Source organism: Mastigoproctus giganteus, chromosome 5 (genome assembly GCF_048544385.1).
Source record: "Mastigoproctus giganteus isolate SK-2022 chromosome 5, ASM4854438v1, whole genome shotgun sequence".
Classification (NCBI taxonomy): domain Eukaryota; kingdom Metazoa; phylum Arthropoda; class Arachnida; order Uropygi; family Thelyphonidae; genus Mastigoproctus; species Mastigoproctus giganteus.
Genome location: NC_143579.1, coordinates 61129729 through 61152827, shown reverse-complemented (window position 1 = coordinate 61152827; position 23099 = coordinate 61129729). Strand labels below are relative to the sequence as shown.

The 23099-nt window shown below is 38.6% G+C and overlaps 1 protein-coding gene across 2 annotated transcripts in view; it reads left to right on the top strand.

Annotated features, from left to right (window-relative positions):
- Positions 1 to 23099, top strand: part of LOC150085444 (heparan sulfate glucosamine 3-O-sulfotransferase 1-like) — an 81466-nt gene that overhangs the window by 12181 nt on the left and 46186 nt on the right. Inside the window, exon 1 of one of the 2 annotated variants that reach the window (XM_090373250.1) lies at positions 4229 to 4845. The exons of the other annotated variant lie outside the window; for it this stretch is intronic. The gene's annotated coding sequence lies outside the window, so the exon portion shown is untranslated. Of the gene's footprint in view, positions 1 to 4228; positions 4846 to 23099 lie in introns of those variants that run through there. 2 annotated transcript variants of the gene reach the window in all.

The window sequence follows — 23099 nt, the reverse complement described above, 5'->3', positions numbered from 1 at the left end:
GGATAGAAGTTGTCAAAAGGTTTTATGAGACCTGTGCATCGTAGTCAGAGTGATGGTGTTGTCAAGAGCTGTCCTATCGCCGCATTCACCTCACGTACTGAGAAAGATGGTGTCAACCTATCTTTTGGAAATTTCTCTTCTCATTGGCATAAAAAGAGCATCAGTCACAAACAGACTCTTTCAAAAGTCCCATTGGACACCGGCTTACAAAAGGGATTCAATAAACATTCAAATTACGAACTTTTATTTAGGTCCGGCTATTCTCGTGTTTGGTGCGATTCCTCTGTTCGACACTATGAGCGCTATAAATAAAATACGACGCGTGGTGACATCTAGTGGCCGAGGTATGCTAACGCTAGACCCATACCTCTTACCATTTCGTGTTATTTTTAGTTCGGTGAAGATTACATCTTCCTGTGTGTGTGTGGCGAACATTTTCCAACCGCCAGCAATAATCATTCGAACCAAGAGGTGTGTGGGGATGGAGGGGAGGGGTATTGTGAGAGAAGAGCTGCACCGAACCCTATTTAGAATCCATAAATCAGAACATCGCGAAATATGAAAATTGTTTTGACACTCCGAAATTGTCTCACTCGCTCTATCCGTGGGCACGCGCTGCTTCTTCCCGAGGTGGGATGTTGTGGGTAGACCAGACGCACCCAATAACAATGATTTATTCGCTCCTCTCCGCGCCACAACTTCGTCGCTTTTACAAAATTTTATTGCTGTCATCGTATCTCCGTACGTTTCGCTTCTACAAAGATACTTTCGTCACCGCTAACCGCTCGTCCCCGGACGCGGATGAATGAGTGAAATACGATAGCCACTTATACATATTTCAGGGGGTGTGCACGTTCCGCTTTTTATTCCTTCCGATCGAACGACTCGCGACAAGCATCACTAAACACCCGCAAGAGACGTACCTGCACATTCCCTCTATCCTCAGATAACTAACCGACATTTTTCATCTCCATCCTCCTCCTCTGCATTTTTGTTATTTTCTTCTCTCTTTTCTCGTTTTCTGTCAGTCTCATCCTTTGTATTTCTTTTTTTTTTTTTCGCGCGCTCTCTCTCTCTCTCCTCATCCTTTCTATGAGAGGTAGACAGTTATAAAGAACTGTCCAACTCTCATGAATACCTTACACTCTTCTGCTTTCGTTTTTAATTACTCTGCCATTTGTTTCCTTATTTTTTCTCTTTGCCACTTTTCATTCCACTCTTATTCTCCACGTGTTTTTCTTTATTATTTTATTTTCAATAGTTCAGCTGTTGTTCACTGCGACTGAACAACGATTAAGAACTAGATTGATTGGATCAGTGTTTTGATCATAGTTTTGAGAGGTCCCTTTCCTGCATTTTAAATCTAATTCGTGGTCATCATCAGTTCTTTCCCACGTGGCGAGTCCACCATTCCAATTCTCCAACTTCCTCCCGGTCTCTTGCCCATCACTTTTCCTTCAATTACATCCCTTAATAAACTCTCCACCCTCAATACATATCCAATCCAATTTGTCTTTTCTTTCCTTACAGCCATTATGATACTTTGATTTTCTCCCGAATATGTCCACATTTCTAATCCGATCTGCCCATTTCACACTTTAACACCTCCTTCACACTCACATTTCAAAGGCTTCAATTCTTCTAATATCCTCCTTCCATAGGCGCCCATGTCTCAACCCCATGAAGTACACCACTCCATACAAATCATTTAAGCACCTTTTCCATAACTTGATATCCATTTTCTCTCTCTCTCTCTCTCTAAATATCTGCTTCCTCACCTCAAATTCTGTCTTACCCATTGCGGTTTAAATTTTAACGATCTTAGCAAACTTTAACGATCTTCACTCTCATCAAACTTTATTCTAGATACCACTTTCTTTACAACTTTTCTTAAGTCTTTCCAACAGATCCTATAATCCCTCTTCATTGCATCGTGTATAATGTCTTTAAACTGCGTGTATTCTGTGGTCGATTTGCTGTTTACTGGACGCAGAAACCTCGAGTTTCCAGGAGTAAAAACCAAGCTACCTTCTTCTGAGGCCGACTAATTCAGCTACGTTGTTAAAAAGATCCATAAATTCCTCGCGTCATTGACGCGATCCGAACTCGGGTATTTTCCACCCAGAACTGGGGAGGACTGTGATTATTCCAACTGTGCTACCCACAAGGGCACCATATCATCTATACTTCACTATCTGTGCAGTTTTACTCCCATTTCAACTGTGATTTTATATCAAATGTTTCTAGAGAGTGCACAACAACCTTTTGGACAATTAAGCTATTGTTCATTCATTGAAATACCGTTGTTTATCCAATGCGATCTTATTATCTCTGCAAAACGAATGTTCTCACGTTTCAAGAAACGTTATTTCTCCACGATGAAGTTTTAAATTCATAAAGGACACTGATGTGGTTCATTGAACATTTTTAAGTGAAGCTGTCTCTCACTCTGCAATAATCTCCAAAGTCATGAAAGATATCTAAAGATATTCCAACTGTCGTATCTTCTCAGCATTATATGCTGATGGAACTGTTTCCGTTTTGAATAAAAATCGAGTCAATTAACTCAGTCACTTAAAAGTCAGATGGTGAGAACTCTTTCTTAAATGCTTCGCAGCATGAATTCATCAGATATCATAACCACACACGTTTTCAAAAAAATTACCACATTTTTTTTCTTCTTGTAAACGAAGGAAGTTTTCCAATTTAAGTACACCATTGAATCATCCCCATTGGGATCTGTTGAACTTATTTGAGTCCGTTGACTTACAATGCAAAAGATTTATTGGTTTAATTCGTATAAAACATGTTTTTGTTATTTTGGGCAGATATTAATCTTCTGATAGTACAGTTAATGTTTCTGAGTCTTGCTGAGAACAATCTTTGTATGATTTTATCCAATTACTTCCGCATGCTGGAGTGTTTCTCCGATAGTACTCCAACTCTGGTCATTCACGTTGAGGCAGTAATAGCTGTGCATTGAACGGACATAGAATTCTAATAAAATCCAAAAGATTTCTCATGGAAAACCTGCAAGATGTTACTTTTTTTAATGTCTTGGAACTCTGCCGATGTTAGAAGTATAGGCAGAATTCCAAGAAACGGAAACATTTTACACCAGGGGTTAAACATCTGCGGTATGTTTTCACTACTGAAAAGCATGAGAATGACTGCAGAGGGTCAAAACGATGGAGAAGTCCACGATCTTATCTGCATAAATAATTTCCACGGATTCTTAATATTTGATGATCTCCTTCCATGGATCTTATCGAAAGTAATTATGAAGGTTAGACGTCAGTAAACTATGAGGTAACAAAATTGAATCGAAGCCAATTTCACGTTTGGCTTCTTTGCAGATGGTCACTGTAGGTTCAACATTCAAGAGGTGATTCGCTTGAAAAAACAATTGTTGTTGCCAAAATAGCCCTCGATTTTGAGTGAATGAAAGATTGAGATAGACGATTAAAAATGTACGCAGTGATGTCATATCTGTCATTTATTGTCGATTTAATTCGTGTGTTCCAGAAGTAAAGAACTGCATCGGACTCCTCGTAACCTTTTCGATGGTAACGAGGCTGGACTCATTAAATATGAGAAACGCTGCAGTGGATTAGTCTTATTATGAGTCGTCACACTTAATCCTACCCGCAGGCTTTCCTAATACCTGCCATTGCTTCCCACTCCGAAGTTGGGTACAAACTTAATGTCAGAGAGCTCAAGGATGAAAACTAAACTTATAAATGCGAATTTGACCTTTAAGATCGACTGGAAAAGGTCACATTGTGAGTATGTACGTGCGTGGGCTGCGATCCCTCGAAAAACACTGTTTTTCACCCCATGACCTTTTCAAGAGGAACGTGTACATTAGCAAAAATTCAGAAAAGGCAAAGGAAGATGGCGTTGGGATGAGAGAAATCTTTTCTTCGCGTGTGTGCGTCCCTCCGAAGGGCGTCTTGAAGAGTGGATCGGCGACCTTCACAAAAGACGTATATTTCGTCTTCCTACGCAACAGCCGGACTGCAGGGTGATTACATAATTACCCCCGCATACCTTCATTTACCCACGACGTAATATCTCCTTGGAATTCTCTCGCATAAGCACCGCATCGTCCAATCCCTTGCAAGGAATTGCAGACACCGTTTGCTGGCATCGGCCAATCGGAGATGAGCGGCCAGGAACGCAAGTCGCACGAGGGCCGCGCGAGTAGTCTTATGACTTGTGTGTTTGTTTGTTGTGAGGTAAGGAGCCTATGTGAGAACGGGGAAACACCGACTGGCTTCTGGTCATGGCAGCGAAGCTGACTCGCAGGGGTGACGAAGGCCGGCGGAAATGAATGCAGGGAGCGTTCGCAGTTGTGGGCTCGCGCTCACTAACAACATTATCTCTTTCGCGTTACATTGGAACGTGACGACGCCGACTACGCCGCCGCTACCGCTTCTGTAGAAAGGAAGAAGGAGGGTTTAAAAAAAAAAAAGCAGAGACTCGGAGTAGAAACCCCCCCCTCCGGTTTTTAAGTGGGTGCTTTTTTGGGGGAGTGAATTTTGGGCGGAAGTCAGAATTGCACGATTGACTGACACCGCGGAGAAGGTAACGGACGGGTTATCTTCCGCAGGCGGCAGCGCAGTGAATAGGAGGATACCAACATGTGTTTGTCTGTCTGTTCGTGTGGACGGGTTCAAGGTGGGAAAATATCTTCGAGGCAGAGCAGGTGAAATAACTGGATCCGCTGTCCGCGAGACGGTCGAGGTCCGAACAGTTCGGTTTGTGAGGATAACTGCTGCTTGGCATTGAAAGACAAAGGTCAAAGGGTACAGGTGGAAAGCGACTGCTGCGAGCCCCAAAAATGTAAGTAGCTTTTAATAATTTTTGAACCACATTGGAACCACATTGGGAGGAGAACAGTCTCTTCCCATTGTGGTTCCATTGGAGAGTCACACCAATTATTTTAACAACCATCTGGTCCAGTTCCAGTATTTGACGCCAAAAGTTACAATGGGATGGTCTGTTCCTACAATTGCGTTGTCCTAAATGGTTTTCCAGATTATTGGGAATAAGAAAAGGTTTCCAGCTGTACAACTTTCTGGTAACTCAATTACAACCATTTATTTTATTGGCTCTATTAGAACGGCTGCGTTTTCTTAATTCTTTTTAATCGTAATATCGCGTCAGCGTGATCAAGAGTACTGCGCCCGAGTCGATAACGAAAAACAGAAGCGATGCACGATAACCTTGACCCTGACCTCTGACATTTTACGAAAACAGTGTGAAAAGATTAATCGTGCGCGAGTGAAAATATACTAAATGTGGCATACGTTAATATTTGATGGGGCTCGTTTACAGAATCTAACAACAGAATCCATTTACTGCAGAATCCAGCAAGCCAGATCCTCACGAGCGTCGTCATTAGCCCCAGTAGAATAACAGCTACTCGTTTTCTGTAATGGGAAATAGAAGTTGCCCTCTTGTTTTCAACCCGAGGATTAATGCGTGACCTTGAGTGTGAGCGCCATGTTGAGTTGTTTAGATATATAAGGCCAGTAAAGGGGGGAAATCAGTGTATTTAATACTGTAGGTACAGCAATGGCAAATGGTTCCAGTGAAAAAGAAAAATTATTTACTTTCCTGGCTATTTTGTATTTCTCTTTTATCTATTTATGGGGCATCTTATCTATCTTCAATTCTTGCTGCTCCAATAATGAATTCCTTGTTTTCCCTGCCTACGTGTGCTCTTGCATTTGTTGTGAAATTCCTTGACTAACTCATAGAGTTCGATGGATTCGACCTCTATAAACTAAAACAATTTTTGGTTTTTGACTCTCAGTAAAGCATCAACGAACAAAATTGACTTGGACTCAATGCTCTGAGTAATACATTTCTGATCAAGGTTTTTTTTTCTAAAAGTAACAGTAATAAATAGAAATAAAACTAGTAGAGAAACTTCAGTCCCTCTAAGGAAGAGCAATCTTAGAGGGACCAAAAAAAAATCCTAAACAGGAGGAGTATAGATAAGAGCCCTAACTAGCAAGAAGATAGCCCAATCAACCCTGCTAGTAGGGAAAAGAACAGAAGGAATTAGATGCTTACGGTAAATAAATTAAACCAATAAGTTATATACAAAACCATAATATGTACAAGTGCATCACCTTGAAGCAACCAACAAGCCCAATTTCAGAAGCACAAAAGAGAATTACTGCGAAAAAGGAGAAAAAGTGATTGGAAAAATCAATCAAAAAATCAATTAACATTTCTGATCAGAAACTATCCTATTTTTTTCTTACTGCTTTTATCCATATGCTCTTGAAAACCCCATGGAGGATTTTCCAAGGGTTGGCTTGGACCGCCTAATACAATAAAAAAAAATTAGGCAGTGCTTGTCATAATACACTGGATCGAGCTTCTTTTGCATTAGTTTCAAGCAGCCAACTCATCCCTTGTGTTTTGAAAGTCATTTGTGATTTCCTGTCCATATTGCTTCGTCTCCATGTTTTTATGAACAGGCAGAAGGATCGATTGGCAAAATAATAACGGATTAAGTGCAGAAATAGGCTAAGTTGTGATTGTTATTCTAAAAATGTGTTTTGCACAGTAATCATTATGCCTGTCACACATTTTCTCGGTCAGGGCAGTGTTGGAGATGAATACCGTCTGTGTTTCAGCATTATAATCGTTAGAGGAACACACCGGCATGTCCACGGCATACTCTTCTGCTAAGAGACCTAATTTATCTTTTGTTCTTTGTTTCCATCACATTGATCTAAGAGTTTAGACGCATAAAAATTTCCTTTCATGGCTGCCGAAAGTTTAATAAATTCATTTGCGATTCATCAGAAAAAGGAAACAGTTTGATTAATACTCATTAGGTGTGAAAATCTTCCAACAGGAGTCATCGGATGACCTTGAAGTTTAATCTCAAGGTCACCGGAAAGAAATTCCCTACTGGATCCAATAGGATGTTCTAAACAATCAATCCCGGTAACTGTCACCAAAATAACTGCCTTCGAGTCCAGAAATGGATTGTCAAAGTTCTTTCCACCAAGAGAAGCTTCGAATCCGGTCCTTTTTACACGGACTAGAAGAAGAACTATGATAGCTCCTGTTCTAGCCGCTAAGGTTATATATGGTGTCAAATTATAGTATAGAGTGTCTGTATATATGATATCAGACTATCGAAATGTCCATTGAACTTTAATAATTTTATTCTTTTCGCCCTAGATCTGGAAGCCACATGTCCATATAATTCAGGCAATGGTAACCAAACCGTGATTGTATAAGAAATGTGGTTGAGGTCTGTCTTCATATATTACTTTGAAGAACTGAAGTAAATCTGGAGCACGAGAGCTATAAAACATAAATGGGTATGATTTGGAAAATTATGTATCTACTTGAAGTTCATGGATATATAATTTTTAATTAAATATGCTACTACAAAACGTGTCAATCTTGTATTGGGAAGTAAGTTACCATGAGTTGCCTTGGTCTTTCTCTTCAAATACGTAGTACTGCTCCCTAACGAGCAGTATTATTATTTTATATGCCACTGCTCAGACAATAGTTCAGAGATTCTGTTCTTCTGAGGTTGACCGAATGTCATCAATGCAGGATATAATAACTCAATGTTAAAATATTTCCATCATATGAGATTTGCCAAAATGGCAATGTCCTGTGCATTAATGTTTTATTCTTCTCATATATTTAGAAGCCTTTGTTGTAAATATGGTATGTTTTGAAGTATCGGCTCCGTTCAGCATTTCTGGTTGTTGGAAATGTTTCAGCACTTGGTTATCGGGTCCTAAACTGATGATTTATCCACCGATGAAGAGACAATCTCCCAAACGGCCTTCTGGTGGGTCTATTGCAAGTAAATAGCAATATACTTCTTCTTAATGAGTAACAGTGTTTATTTGAAATGTCAGACCGAGACAACCTATTGTGACTTCACAATATGAGACTGAGACAACCTATCGTGACTTCACAATATGAGACTGTGAATTCACAATAGGTTGCATTTTGTTTGCCCTCAGTTGATATAATCCATATTCCCCACACCGGGTGAAAAAGACTCGAGTTCGAATACTTTCAATGATGCGAGGAATTGAATTTTTATGGTCTATTTTCCACAACGTGGCCGAGTGAGCCGGTCTCAGGCGAGGGCAGAATAGTTTTCTTCCCAGAGACTCTGGTTTTTCGTCCATCAAAAAGAAAATCAACAACAGAACACACGCAATTTGCAGCCAGTATATATATACTCAGCAATATGGCGTTAGTCGTTGATGCTCCTAAAGATATCCTACTACAAAAACAGCAGCAGAGCACTAGTTTAAATTATTTAATCAACTTTTGATTAATACTTCACTTCAGTGGCCTTTTTTGTTATGATCAAATCTGTCCTCATTATCTATTTCGCTAAAGTTGAGCTCGGACAGTTGTTGGTTTATTATTAAAGTTTAATTCATATATAAAATTGAGAATGGAGGATTATATAAATTCAATTTAAAAATTTTTATGAACATTACAAGGTATATGCGTATATATACGTACATTATATGTATCAAAACTATAGTGGGTTGAAATCATTAATCCGTTTTTCTTTCCGTGTGCAGAATGGCCAGGGATGTCATTCGGTTAACGCAGCAATTATATTTAACATTAAGGGAGTTATGTTAGTATAGATTATGAGTTTTTCATCCAGCATGATACATGATACAAATATGAGATATTTGTTAATCATTATGAACAACTTTGATTAGAGGACCAGTCTTGCAATAGGCTTACAGAATCTGGCAACGTTGTCACCATCGAAGGAATAAAATATTTTTCATATTTCCCCAAAATTCCAGAAAATCGGTATAGATGTCTTTGGAAATCGTGGCCTTGATTGCCCAATTGCGACTACCTGTTTTATTCTTAGTGCTCTTTTTCTTGAACATTAATTTAATTTAATTTTTTTTTTCAGTTTCATTTATGTTGTGTTTAAATATTTTATTTTTATACCTCTAAGGATGATTGGTTTCTCTGGATCGTTTTAAATAATTTTCGAAAGGGTACCTGGAAGTGATCTTTAGAACCATGGAAGTCCTTGAACTCTAAGAAATTTGAACAGTAATGGATGCTGTGAATCATTCAATAGTTTCTGAAAAGCTTTGAGGTCATTACGTTGCGGACCTAAATCGAAGTTCAATGTAATACCAATTTTACTTCCTAACTTTGTTTATTTGTTTCTCTGAACCTTTTATTTAAGAACCAAAAAAGGGCTTATCATAATTGCCTCCCGAATAGCTTGTTGGATACCAGGGATTTATAACGAAATGAGATTTTAAAAGATCAACAAGAGAGAGAGAGAGAGAGAGAGAGAGAGATTACTATTAAAATTGATGTTCCACAAGAACCAGCTGGTACGATTTCGATCACCAGGCTTGCTCAATAATGGTATTTAACATGCTGAGCAGTTTTTGAATAGAATTATGGGATGGCATTCATAGAAATGTCACATGTGCCGCCATCTTCTGGCTGTTAAAGAAATTTAAACTAAAGTTAAATATACCAAAACGTTTTGATTACATTTAATGAAAGAAATTTGGCTAAGAGGAAAAAAATGATTGCCAGTATTAATTGATATTAATTATTGTTCAATATAGTTATGTTTATTCATTTTGTATGCTGCGTTACTATCAGAAGTAGAAAAATGATGCAAGGAAGATAGTTTAGAGCATCACCCGAAATAAAAACGTTTCCCACATCACCTGTCTACGAGGTTTAATAATTTGTCTAGCACTTACTTAAATTTATTCAAACTACTCACTTCCACAACACCAGGTGGTACTTTGTTCCAAGAATCAATTACTGTCTGGCGGAAGGCAAACTTTCGCACACCTATCGTACATCCATTCTTCTTTAATTTGAATTTGTACCTCCTCGTGTGTTGTCTGAGCACGTGTAATAATGTCATCAGCATCGAGTTTACTCAATCCATTCAAATATTTAAAAACACCTCAATCATCTCACTTCGCAGGTGCCTAGTTTCCAGACGCAGCAATTTTCAGAACTGAAGTGTCTTTCTTGATAAGAGCATCCTTTCACTGATTTAGTTGCCTTCTCTGCAGCCGTTCCAACAGATCCACGTCCTTCCTAAAATGGAGCTTCCAAATGCGGCCTAACGATTGTCTTATACAATGGGATAATCAACACTTTATCTCTGACAGCAAAATATTCCTGTATATCATTGAAAAACCCCATGAGCTGTCTTGGCAGCCTCTCTGCATTGCTCAGAGAACTTTATATCTGACTGCAAATTACCCTCAAGTCTTTTATATTTTCCACCACCCTAAGTGTAGTACCACACACTTTATACGTTAATCTTGGATTATTGGTACCCATGTGTAGTATCTTTCATTTGCTGATGTTAAACTTCAGTGCCATTTCTCAGTCCATCTGCCTAATTTTTATTAGGTCTTGTTGCAGTAGTATGCCCTGATTATTGCCATTAACCATATTGCTAACCTTTGTGTCATCTGCAAACTTAGATACTATATTAAGCCTAATATGCCTTCATCTCGATCATTGATAACTGAAGACAACAATGGGCCGAGCACCGAAACTTCTTGAACGAGTATTGTTAGTAGATGGGCCGGGCCCATCTACTAATAACACTCGTTCAAGAAGAGCAGTGTCCATTAACATTGTCTTCTCCACTCAACCACTCTTAATCCATAGTAGTAACTTTTCCCTAATGGCACAGTGTGCCAATTTATATATCAGGCATTCATGTATGAACAGTGTCAAAAGTTCTACTGAAAATCTAAATATATAATGTAAAAGTTGTTGTTTTTATCCAATTTATTTGTTCGTGTGTCATAGTATCTAATTAGATTAGTCAGGCAAGATCACCCGCTAACAAATCCATGCTGCGACTGCCCTATAACGTCATTCCTGTCTGAACGGTCCTACATTACTTCTTTAATCTGTGGTCCCTTATTTTCGTGGAGCAGAAGTCAGCTTATAAGTCTATAATTGCTCACCTTCCCCATTGATCCCCCTTTTATGAACTGGTGATGCATTTGTACATCTCCAGTCCAAGGGAACATCCCCTGAATCTAAGGATATTGAAATAATTATGACTAAAGATTTGTTTACCTCTTTTGTTGACTTTCTTATAAAACTAGACAAATTCCATCCCTCCTGGTACCTTTTTTGTACATTTACTTTCAAGAATTTCTCTTCCGCTTTCCTCTCAGATAGGGCATCAATGTGATTCATCCATTTCCTTCTACTGTATAACATAAATAAATCTTTGCTACTTTTCTAAAAATTTCTCGTAATCTTCCTTAGCTTGCCTAGCCTACGTAACTTTATTGAGGACCAGGTTATACCTACTGTATGTTTTCCGATAATTTTAAGTACCCCATGCATTTTTTTTCTCCGACTCTAATCTCCTCAGGTCATCTAATATCCATTTAGGTCTATGCCTTGAACTGTATCTCTTTGCACAAAAAACCTAGTAGCTTCTACGACTGTAGTAACCACTATAATAACTTTTTACGAAAACAAAAACTCTTCCCTTTACTCTTGATAGTAGTTACATCTTTAAGTAAATTCCATACTAATACACTCTGACCACTTCCACCCAGAAGGGCTTTTATCTGCAAGTTCTGAATGCATGAATGATGACTCTTGATAATCAGATCAAGAGTATTACTCCTTGTGGTTGCCTCTCGAACATGCTGTTGTAGAAAACAATCATCCGATAAATCCACAAAATCCTTGCTAGTGTGCGAGTGACCAATCTACAAGTTCCAGTCAACCTCTGGGAAGTTAAAATTCCCCATTATAAGACAATCTGATCTACTGGCCATCTATTTCTCTGTACAGTTGTTCGTTGTACTCATCAGAGTCATTAGGCCTATAACAGACTCCTATTCACAATTTCGTTTTCTCAGTGCTTATGTCACACCAAACTGACTCAACATTGCACTGTCCACCCATGTCAACTAGATGCAGTGCCTTAGATTTAATATACTCCTTAACCAAGACCATAACTCTTCTCCCCAAGTCCTCTCTGTCCTTTGTGTGTACTACAAATACAGAAAACAACTTGGCTACCTTTCAGAAAAACCACTTTCCATGCATTCTTTGCGAATTTCAAATGATTACTAATTAATTATCAATAAAAACTAGCTATTATACCACTACATAACACAATTGGTCAGTGTTTTGATTAAGGCGATAAATTGGCCATTCTATACAACGTCGATTATCGTACTTCGACATTTTTGTTTAATGGTCAATTGAGCAGTTGCGAAGCTACGATAGTTGGTTAGTAAATGTGGAATTTCGTTCTTCCCTCAACAGTAATTCTCCATGGTTACCAAACACAAAGCACACACTTTGCCACATGTCAATACGGTACCATATTCTACCATGACAAGACCACGTGATAGGCCATGGCTGCAGCAGAAAGAAAGAATTGGGAAAGAAAGAGGGAATGGAATGAGAACAAGAAAATACCGAGAAAAACAGAACGAGGTAGATACAAGGAGAAAGACAAAAAAAAACCCTAGAGAGAGAGAGATAAAATAACAAATATAAAAACACAGAAAAATGAGACAGAATAGAGAAAGAAAATGGTGGTAGAGAAGAGAGGAAAAAGACAGAAAGACAAACAAAAGGAAAAAAGGAAGAGACTGAAAATAAAGATAGAAAAAGCAATGAGAGAAACAAAGTGTGAGAAACGAGGAAGAAATGGTGCATCTCTGGTTGTTGAGAAAGAGGAGGAATACTTGCATATTTTTCATGAAAAGTGGGGGCACAAAGGAGTAGGAATATTGACGAATGCATAAAAGATGAAAGAACAGACAATCCCTTAGTAACGGTTTCCATTCACGGAACAACAGTAAACACTACCGGGCATTCATATATATTTTATGCAGCGCGGTTTTCATTAGGAGGCATCCATGTCATTTCCCTGGCAACCCTTTCATGGAACAGTCGATAGTGAATGAACCTGAATAAGAGCGCTGTCGTCCTACTCTGTCAATCGGATAATTGTGTCTAATGCGGACTGTCTGCGGAGACGTTACTATTTCGTTCGCCCTTCCGTAAACTCACATCGCTGTCTGTAAATTTAAGCGGCCAGCTTAAATTAATATTTGGTCTAGTTTTAAATAGACCACTCTTCAAACACCTTGTAGCAGAAGCAGCCGATTGAAAAGAAAAGGAATTTGTGTTTTGTTAGGGACGGGTCCTTTTATTCATTCGTTGTAATACTTCTGACATTCGGCTGTTTGTACAAATATTTGTGCAAACAGAGCCGAATACTAACAAAAGGGCCATGCAAAATAGCGCGTGTGAACCTTTTTTTTTAATGTGGACACCTTTCCAAATCTCACACTTACAACAAATTCAAAGGACTGATCACGGCACACCTGAATGTTCTTTAACTAAACCATGGCTTTCCAAGAAATATGCTTAGGGTGTTTAGAAAATAAGAATAAGGAATTCAAAATTGGCTTGAATCCAAATCTCCAACTTCATTCTCCGCCTACCCTAAAGCTCGCAACAATTCTAAACAAGTTATTAATAGATCTGGACTTGTAAAGTTCCAAGAGTAGAAAACGTACCTGTTATTCATATGATCGCCAACCTTTCTGGTCTTTTGCCAAAGTCATTGGCCGCAACTTCTGTCCATCCATACTTTCGCCTCTCTTACTTGCACTGATGATCTTGATGAACCACCACCTACCATACGAAATACGTTCCACTTGTCTTGCTTTTCTAACAGAGAGAGAAAGAGAGAAGTTAAGAAAAAATCTGAATAATCCCGATATCAAGAAGTGTCCAGGTACTGATGGTATATCTTCACTTGTTCTTAAAACCTGTGCTCCATTATTAACTCCTATTTTGTGTTGCCTCCTTTTTCATACTTTTTTTTACTTCACTACAATATTTTCTTCTGGATAAAAAATTTTAGGCATTTAGTATTAATATTAGCCAACAGCGCAAGTAAAACAACTGCTTTTACTACACTAATCAAAAAAAAATTATGCTTCTTGATTCGAGAGTCATTTACCGAAGTGAATTTCTAATTCATTCTGTTCTTTACTCTCTCTTATAGAGCCTTATAAACCTCAATTAGATCCCTGTAAGGAATGATCTGATTGAGGTTTATAAGGTCTCATATAAGTGGCCTTTAGCTAATCTCAGAAGGACCTAAAAAGAAAGAAAAATCCTCCCTTCTAATCATCGTCCCATTGCACTTACTCCTCAACCCTTTCCGAACTAATAGAGAAATCCATCAACGGCAATTCTTATACTGTCATGATGCCTTTCTTCTGATTAATGCTCACCAATATGGTTTCAGTATCGATTCACTGGTGACATTTTGGCTAATGCTACTGATCTTTGTAAGAGTTTTCTGTTTCTATGGTTTATATATCGTATTTGGCATAAACCATTCTAAACAAGCTTTTCTCTTGTAGGCTTGATCTGCTATTCTTTCTTTACAAACGGACAGCCACTCCTTTTGTAAGGAACGAACATCCTTTCTGGCATCTCGCTGAGTGTGATGGTGGACAACTTTTTGTCTTCTAACCTCTCAGCTAATTCTGAAGTTCCTGAAGGTTCTGTTATTTTTTCCCACTCTTTTCCTTTTGTATATTAATAGCCTTCATCCACTGACTGGAAATTCTGTCCATAGTTTTCCCAAAGATAGCTCAATACGTTCCACCTTCCAGTATGACAAATCCTGCTCTGCAAAAACCGCTACAAATTCTAGAATATTCACTACTGGTTCTTTAAATTCTGATTTTCGGATAATTTTTCAATGTGGAAAAACTTCAGTTAACTCCAATCTTTCTGGAACCCAATCTTGTTTTATTTCTCAGAATAAAGGATCTGTTGCTCCCAAGATTACCTTCAACAATATTAATTTCTAGATAAAATCGAATAATTTTTTGTAGTTTTTGTGAATAAAGTAATTAAATAACTTATTGCACTTCAAGTAATCAAACTACTACAAAATCTCTTCTGTTTGTAGGATAATGAGATCAAAGTCATAAATCTCGGATACAAAAATTCTTTCTTTTGATATCTCAATGCTTGTCAGCTCTACTGCCATCTCGAATCACTCTTTTTATATGGATTTTCCATTATAATACAAGAAATTAGCAAGCAATCCCCCCCCACCCCAACGTTTCTCAAGGTGTCTGTTCAAGGGGACTAAAAGAGTATTCAAAGAAAAATTCTCACATGCAAACATCTCACTATTACATTTGCAAACCACACCCTTCTGGCTTACTCGCCGAATCAACTTCAATTACACGCCAAAGCTAGATAAACAGAAGTTGAATGAATAAATGAGGAAGAAGAAAAGTTGGTTCTGTGAGTTTGAAATTGGACAGTAAAAGGATGCTCACTGCTTCTGGTACGAGTTCGGACTGATTTGGAAGAGAGAAAGTGGGAATTATAGAAGACAATTCAGAAGAACAGTGCCCATGGAAGTATCTATGGAAAATGCATGCAGAAGAACAGAACGTCTATGAGAGAGAAAGTAGAGACACTTTGTAAGAGATGGGTCATTAATTAACCCAACTGCCCTCTTTTGAATAGTCTTAGAAGCCTGAGAGAGGTTATGAGGGCTCCGTCCCCTATTGTGGAACAATGTTCCATGGTAGGATGGATTTGAGATTTGTACCAGAGTGAGTAGCTGTTTAGAAAAAAAAATTGTTGCCGAGAGAAAAAGAGAAAAACCACTCTTTTAGATGCAGAGGAAGCAAGCAATATTTGTAATATGCTTATGCCAAGAGATTAGAAGTCAGAGTAATCCCTAATAGAGATATGTGATCTTATCTAGCAGTCTGACTATGTCGTCTAAGGTAAGCATAGGAACAGAATAATCCTTTTAACGAGATATAAGACAGGCCTGAATTTTAGAAGAATTTAAATCAACTAAGTTACTTTTGCCTCAATGTGGAATTAACTGGAGATTAGCATTTAGGGAATTAGTAGTGAATATTCGAGGAGTTGAAGCTATTTGTGCTGTGCAAGGTTTCTCAAACTGGAAGGTGGAATGCAATGTCCTATCATCAGTAAAACTATGGATAGGATTTCCAATAAATGGAGAAAGGTCATTAATATACAAGAGCAAAAGAAGGGAGAGAGAACTGAACCTTGAGGAGCACCAGCATTAGACAGCTATTTGCCATCACCCGCAGTGAGCGGTCAGAGAAAAACTAAATACTCAGTTTAAAAGTAACAGTTAGCAAACCTTAAGATGAAAGCTTATTTAAAAGACTTATGCCAAACACGATCAAAAGCTTTAGAAATATCAAGAGCAACTACTTGAGGTTCACCAAAATTTTGCATTGAATTTGTCCATAGATGGTTAATATAAGCTAATGTATCACCAGCGGTTCGACAATGTCGTAATCCCTATTGGCAATCATTGATCAGATGGAAGGTTTCTAGACAATTTAGGAGTTGGCTTTTAATGGAATTTTTCTTCATTAATTAAAAAGAGTAGAAGTGCTATGGAACGATAATTGTATTGAAGGGATTTGTCACCCTTTTTAGGAACTGGCTGGATATGAGCAGATTTCCAAGCAGAAGGAAAAACACCAGTGCAATAAAGAAATGTAGAAAGGCGACAAAACAGAAACAATCTCAGGAGCACAGGTTTTGAAAACAAGTGGAGAAATACCATCAGGACTTGTCGCTTTCTTTGCGCAAAGACTATTCAAAATTATTCTGGCATCCTTTTGATAGAAAACCACAGGAGGCATTGAGTGGAGTGTAATGCGAATGGTAGTAGGTGGTTTACCAAGATCATCAATTGACGAGTTAGAAGACAAATAGGACGCTAGCAGGTCGGAGAAGCCTAGTGTAATTATATCCTAAAGATAGTGTAATTTTAAAATACTCAAAATTAGTGGATCTCTCTCTCTGAGTTCCTTGAAACACAAAGCTGCCCATTGTAAATAGAGAGAAAATCCATCTCTCGAAAACTTAAATTTTATCAACGGTAGGACTTTTTTTTCCTCCTTTAGAAGTTGGTTGTAAAGGAGTTGGTTGTCTATAAAGATCTGTAAGGATATAGATTAATTCCAAATTAGTGCAACGCCTCTTCTCCTTACCTTGTTCTAACTGCCAACGTTGAAGATTGAACGAATCACTATTATGCACTTCTGTTTTCATATGCCACCTGACTTTGCTATGGAAAGGAGACTCGGACAACACTTCGCTTCAGACCGAACTATCTGTAATCAGAGATGAACTTATCGCCTTTGACAATGGCCTTACAACTATCATCAGCACAAAAATTGATCTTTGTCCAGGTTATGCTAAATTTGTTTTGTCAAAATTGACCTTTCATTAATTATAATCAATAAAATCTTTATTGAAAGACGAAACCGGATTCCTCTTCAAACTCTGCAGTAGTTTACAAAGCCATCTCTTAATTCATCTGACAAAACCCTTCGAAAATGATATTCTCCTAAAATTATTCTTCCAGATATTTTGTAATAAAGATCTGGAAGAATATGTATGGCAATAACAGACAATATGGATGACAGAGATGGGTGCGTCCAAGCTAGCTGCAGTGTAATTGAAATTCCTACAAGTGGAGGACATCTCTGTATTTCACTTTCACCAATGTACGAATCTTTATCGCGTAGAAGAAAAACTTTGGAGGCTGGCCTTGGCCCAAGCGAAGCTAATGCAAGCTGTCATAGAAGAAAACGTTATCTTCATAGACAAAGTCGTCAGTGCGGATCTGTGTAAGAAGTTGGTGTGGCTAGGCAGTTAGATGTCCGACATGGTCCTGCCTACAACACAATCCATGGCAGATTGCAGTACAGGAAATTCTTCAAAGTGGATTCCACAGTGTCTCAACGATAACAAATGTTTGCAAAAGATTTTCTGCAGCACTTAACACACTGTGAAGAGGAAAGTTGTAGTAGTCAGGTTTTATGAGCTGTTGTCATGTTGTGACACTGTGGAACCCGACCGAAAAAATTATGAGCATCAACGACTAAGGCCATATTGCACTGTGTATATTGTCCATACATTGCGTGTACTCTGTGGTCGATTTTCTGTTTGCTGGACGAAAAATCCGAATTTCCGGGAGAAAAAGCCCTCGCCTGAGACCGACTAACTCAGCCACGTTTTGAAAAAGGCTCAAACTTTCTTCGCGTCATTGACTGGATTCGACTTCAGGTCTTTGCCACCCGGTGTGGGGAGGACGGCGAGTACTAACTGTGCTAATCACGAGGATCGGAAAGAAAGAAATTCGTGGACTGCGTAGCGACTGTAAATAAGACATGGTGTTAAGTTTAAGGACTACTGTGTGTTAAACGCCAAAGCAGCTAAGGATGCTATGATGTGTCAGTATATTGTATCTATAATTGCGTGTATATTCTTTGGTCTGTTTGCTGGAAGAAACACCGAATTCTGGGAGGGATAAACCATGCAACCCTTGCCTAAGGCAAACTAAATCAGCCATGTTGTGAAAAAAAAAAGCAACACACCTGGACGTTTTACTGATGGTGTTATATTTTGCTCAACACCATTGGTATTGAGCAAACTTAGTGCTGATGGGATTCTTCCTCTTGCTCAGATTACACACATAAGGGACATAAGTTCAAATTGAGAAATGATTGTTGCAGAATAGATGTGCGGAAGTTTGCCTTCAGCTAATGGTTGGTTGATAGTTAGAATTATTTGAACTACTCACTTCCATCTGTAGTTGTGAAAGTGGGAAGTTTGAATAAATTCAAGGAAGAAGTAGACAAACTGTTGGAGAGGATGGACGAGTAGTAAGGGAAGATATTTTTTCTTTGGATGGTGCTTGTTAAGCTTTCTTTCTTGCATATGCCACTACTAATACAACAATGTTGACCCTATACGCTGATCAATACACTAGGAAAATCAAACAGAAACTACACTTGGGGTGGTGGGGGAGATTGAATATCCTCTGTACAATTCGGACTTGTCGCCTTGTGGTGTCCGTATTTTTGGAAGACATCGAAGACATGGAAGACAAGGATGATGAAGCGAAGGAAGTAATCAAAAAAAGCGTTTCAACAGCAACCACATGACTTTTATCAGCAGGGTATAAAAATTGTGGTGAACAAATGGGGTAAGTGCCTAACTGCACTGGAGAATTTTTTGGAAAAGTACAATGTCAAATTATTGGTAAAAAATAATTGTGGTTGTTATTTTGACTCGCCCTGTGTATACAGGGTGTAACATGTGCGACCCACTTCAGGGATAAATTTAGGACGTAAACAACAATAAAAAAAAAAACCCGTTTGTGTAAACATCGGTCTGATTTAGCCTTGTTTCTGAGTTCCAGCCATTTTTCTGTTCCAGGACTTCTTTCCATGAACTGAGTTAGCATAGCGATATTAATTCCATAAGCTGACTCCCTTCAACTGTTCATAAGCAATGCTTGATATCTCATAGAGGGCCTTGCTGTAGTTATGTAAACAAATCCCATATTGTTCTTTGAGTGATTTCAGTTAGTTCTCCTGACAAGGGCGCTACATTTGGAGATCATTATTAACGTTTTGATACTGGGCATTTGAATTGAGGCTTATTCAGATTGAGAGATGGTGGACTTAGTATTAGTAATGGCCGCATGGTGCAAGAAAGCCTATGGCTTATGCTGCACCAGCCAAAAAAAAAAAAAAAAAAAAACGAACAAAACAATGATAAAAAAAAATAAAATAAATAAATAATAATTAATAAAAAAGGAAATTAAACCTATCCTCCTATGCGCTTCCCTGATCCGAAGGTACTATCCAGATGACCTTTGAATTTCCCCAAACTGTCAGCCTCTACCACCCACGTAGGCAACTTATTCCAGTAATTTATAACTCGCTGACTAAAATAAAACTTCCTGCAGTCCAATCTAAACATTTCCCCCCCGTAACTTGAATTTATGTCCCCTAGTTCTAGCATCATTTATAATCTTGAAAATTTTGTCCTCATTCATTTTACTGATGCCTCTCAGAGCCTTAAACACCTCAATCAAATCTCCTCTAAGGTGTCTAGTTTCCAAACTCTGCAACCCACATATTCGAAGTCTTTCTTCATAAGGACGCCCTTTTGCCGATCTCACCAGGCGAGTTACCCTTCTTTGCACCCTTTCAAGAAGCTCGATGTCTTTCTTCAGGTGCGGTCTCCATACTTGAACACAGTATTCCAAGTGTGGTCTAACATAGGCCTTATATAATGGGATTATCACGTCCCTATCTCTACTTGCAAAAGTTCGATAGATCATCGATAGGACACCATGGGCCTTCCTTGCAACCTGTTTACAATGCTCAGAGAATTTCATGTCTGACCGTATCGTAACACCCAAGTCCCTTTCCTCCAGTACTGGGTTTAGTTGAACTCCGCCAAGTGAATAAGTTTTTTTGGGATTACTGTTTCCCAGGTGTAATACCTTACACTTTGTTGGATTAAAGCATAGTTGCCATTTTTCTGACCATTCCTGAAGTCTATCTAGGTCTCTCTGAAGAAGCTCAGCTTGACAGTGATCATTAACCACTCTACCAATTTTAACATCATCTGCAGATTTAGACATCACGCCCTCTATCCCTTCATCAATGTCGTTTATGAAAATTAAAAACAACAGTGGTCCTAATTTGATCCTTGGGGAATCCCACTTCTTACATCAACCCAATCAGAGGAATAGCCATTTATCACAACCCTCTGCCTCCTGCCCTGAAGCCATCCTGCTATCCATCTAAGGATTTTCCCAGTGATTTCAACCTGTTCCAGCTTATAAAGCAGCCGCTCATATGGGATGGACTGAGTCAAAAGCTTAGCTGAAATCTAAATAAACAATGTCGAAATTATTCCCTAAATCCAGCTCGTGAGTGATCCTTTCGAAATAGCGAACCAGATTTGTTAAACATGATTTTCCCTTTATAAAACCATGCTGAGTATCCTTGAGAATTTCAATTCGATCCAAATGATCCTGAATTCCACCCTTGATCGTTGCCTCCATGATTTTCCCTACCACTGAAGTCAGACTGACAGGTCGGTAATTTCCCACTTCTCTTTTAGAGCCACCCTTATGTATGGGAGATACGTTGGCACTTTTCTAATCTAAGGGAATCTCCCCAGAGTCTAGTGATGCTCTCATAATTACCCTCAATGGTTCAATGCACTCACTTGCCGCCTCCCTTAAGATTATAGGGTACATTCCATCAACTCCAGGAGCCTTACTGGTCTGTAGGCTCGAAAGTTTTTTCATTAAATAATCTTGCGAAATTTCAATATCATTAATTACATATTTTCAACTTCGCTCCCGCAATTTCCCATTGCCACAAAAGGTTTTTTATTTGTAAATATCGATGCAAAATAACTGTTGAGTTCATCTGCAACGGCAGCTGGTGTATTTAATACTATTCCCTTTCTCTTACGTAAAGGTCCGATCTGGTTTGTCCTGCTGTTCTTGCATTTATATTTGTGAAGAATTCTTTATCCCCCCTCTTTGCTCTGTTTGCTAGTGATTTCTCATAAACTGCCTTTGCCTGTCGAACCTTTTCTGTGGCTCTATTACACACCACCTTGTAGCTGTTATAGGCTTCAGTACTTTTTATTGCTCTCTAACCTTTCCATGCCACCTTTTTCTGCTCAAGTAATGTGGCAACTTCACTATTCATCCAACTTGGAACCCTTCTCGTGGAGTATTTTTTTAATGGTATATACGCATTCAAGGCATCTGTGATTAATGTTTTAAAAGCGTACCACAGTTCAATTGTATTCATTCTCAGCGCGATATCTACCCAGTTAATAGAGGCCATGTAGTACCTTAAGGCATCGTAATTTCCTTTTCTGAAATTAAAACCCATTCCTTTGCCTTTTACTTCTGCTACCTCTCTCGTCATCATCCACCGTAGAACTCCGTGATCACTTCCTGCTACTGCTTCCTCTACTGTCAACCCTGTTATGTCATCTGATTCATGGGTGATGATGGGGTCTAGGATATTCTTTTCTCTAGTACTTTCCCTGACATGTTGATACAAATAACAGTCATCTAGTTGACTTAGAAATTGTTCCCCATGTCGAGTTTCCTTCCCATTTTCTCCAATCAATTAGAGGCAAATTGAAATCACCCATAATAAGGCTTGCTAGATGCAATGCAGCAGAGGGTAAGACCTTTTAGAGAACACATGAACACCTTGCTGAAACGGTTCAATTATAAAACGGGTTTCAGATGGTGGTAGACCCATTCAGAACCAGAACAGAAAATCCAACGGGCACCTGGAGCCGGGTAAGGAGGTCTATGATGAAACGTTTGCAGGCTTGTACTCAGGCGCACAGTGGTCATATTGAGCATTTCGTGTAAATGTAAGCAGATAGTTGCTGGAACACAAAAATGGGTGTAACTCGGAAACAAGTCGAAATCAGACCTATGTTTATGTGAACTTTTTTTTTTTTATTGTTTCAGGTCCTAAATTCATAGGTCCCTGTATATTAGGCCTAACGTACCCAAGTGGTCAGAAGAGAGTGCAGTGACACATGCTCTTTGAGTGTGTGCCACTCATTCTGCTTGTGATATCTTTTCCTTTCCTGAACACTTTTATATCAGTTAGCATAATGTTCTTTACTTGTATAAGTTGTAAGGGGGTGTCCGAATACTTTTGATAATATAGTGTACATAATTTCTACCTTTTTGTTTCTCTTCATTTCACGTGTTCCTCATAATTGAAAGTCTGTAAACCATCCTTATTCCTTCTTTTATGCTTGAAGCATTTTATCACATTAAAACAGACAAGTTTTCAAACACCTCTCCAGAAAAACACGTCATGCTCTTTGTGTTATCGACCTCAGTGATGAAGACAAACAGTCACCTTCTTCCTATTGTGTCTGTCATTCTTGTGTTGAAAAATTACGATAAAGGGTCAAGAAAAAGAAAATCCCTTTTGTTTGATTTTCTGATGGGTTGACGTGAAACAAGAAACCTGAGATGAGTGATGCTAAATTCCACACTGCTGCTTTCGATGGCCCACAAATCAAAGAGCTGCTGTAGATAATAATTTTATAACCTCTCTTTCGGAAAGAAGCGAGGACTTAGCATCGAGATCGCTGTGGAA